Source organism: Penaeus monodon, chromosome 24 (assembly GCF_015228065.2).
Source record: "Penaeus monodon isolate SGIC_2016 chromosome 24, NSTDA_Pmon_1, whole genome shotgun sequence".
NCBI lineage: Eukaryota > Metazoa > Arthropoda > Malacostraca > Decapoda > Penaeidae > Penaeus > Penaeus monodon.
Genome location: NC_051409.1, coordinates 5,075,193 through 5,076,647, shown reverse-complemented (window position 1 = coordinate 5,076,647; position 1,455 = coordinate 5,075,193). Strand labels below are relative to the sequence as shown.

Genomic DNA, 1,455 nt, shown 5'->3' with positions numbered 1-1,455 from the left:
TTTTAAGATGTGGACCTATTCTAGAAATTTACCAACCTCCGTTCTTTGCACTCAGAAGAAATTTAGTAAACTTCCACCAAACTGGTATATATTTGATCCAGATTGTGATTGAAATGGTTCTTTGTGACAATAAATCTCCAGGGAGGACTGCATACCTGTCTTGCCAAAATATGTGGTGGAGGTTCATTGGCCAAAGCAAAAATGATCTCATGACTCAAAAAGGGTGTGTGTGCTGTTATCCTTCACTTGTGCAGAGTGATTTGTGTGGGAGTTAGCATTGTATGGTTTCCATTACAGGGGATTATGTTTTAGTTTTTGATAGCTGTGTTTGGTCCTGTTCTGGACAATTACCAATACATTTCTTTATGAATAATGTTAATTCTTCTATGGATAGGTTCCTTGTAATGTGTACTGATATTTATTGTAGTTTTGATTAATGCTCACAGTCTGTATCAGAGGTATTGCTAGTAATTAGAGAGGCTTAATTACTAGCAGCATAATTCCCTCATACATAGTGTATGTAGAGTTTGTAGAGCCCTCTGGCAATTTAATCATTTAATAATTTAATCAGTCCTTGCTTTAACTTGCCAAAATATATGTAGTGAAGTTTGCTGGTCACTGCTAGAGTGCTGACATGGGTAGGCACTGTGCTGTTGGCTTTACACTGTGCACTCTGATTATAGGTTGTCATAGAACCATAACCCTTATGATAGTGACTCACCCATGCCATGCCAAGCTTTGTGCTCTATGACATTGGCTGTGGTGTATATGACCTTTTAGTAAACAAGGCTAAAAGGGAACATTAGCTTATGCTGGAGATCTGTACTTCCTTATTCAGGGCCAAACACAAGAGCAGTTGTTTAGTACATTCAACATAGAGCTGGCATGACCATGTGTGGCATGGATTCTTCCCATCTATCTTATGTGCTTACTCAAATATTTTTCCTAGTGTTTATCATGTACTCTTTTCTAATTGTGCCAATGTTATGATTGGTTAGCTATAGTCCAATAAAACTGCTATGAATAGGCAGTACTCATTATGAGCAATACTTTGCTATTTTCAGTGATTCTGTGCTTTTGATAAAAATTACCCACAAGTATTGAATGGGCAAGCACCAATAAGGTGAAAAGTGTTGGAACCTTCCTCTGTAAACTTATATAGAATGGGGCAAAATCAAAAGATGCCTTGGCCCTCCTAGCTCTGCCCTGGCTTCTGTTCTTTGAGTTCCATAAAAAAAGGAAAAGTGTGAGATTTAAAGGTTATTAGAAATTTTTGCAACATCAAGCTAGGAGAAGGGGGGGTCAGTTTAGTTTGGTATGGTTAAATTTTTAGTGCCTGACAGCTGTCACCCACAAGCTAAAAGATTTGATGACACTTCATCTATGACACATCTGCTGGAGATTGCCAATAAAGATGCTTGATATAAATAACACACCTGATAGTGGCGATGGCAA

General features: G+C 37.9%; 1 protein-coding gene across 1 annotated transcript in view; it reads left to right on the top strand.

Annotated features, from left to right (window-relative positions):
• Positions 1–1,455, top strand: part of LOC119588496 (nuclear cap-binding protein subunit 3-like) — a gene marked incomplete at its 5' end in the record, with an annotated part of 35,196 nt that overhangs the window by 22,229 nt on the left and 11,512 nt on the right.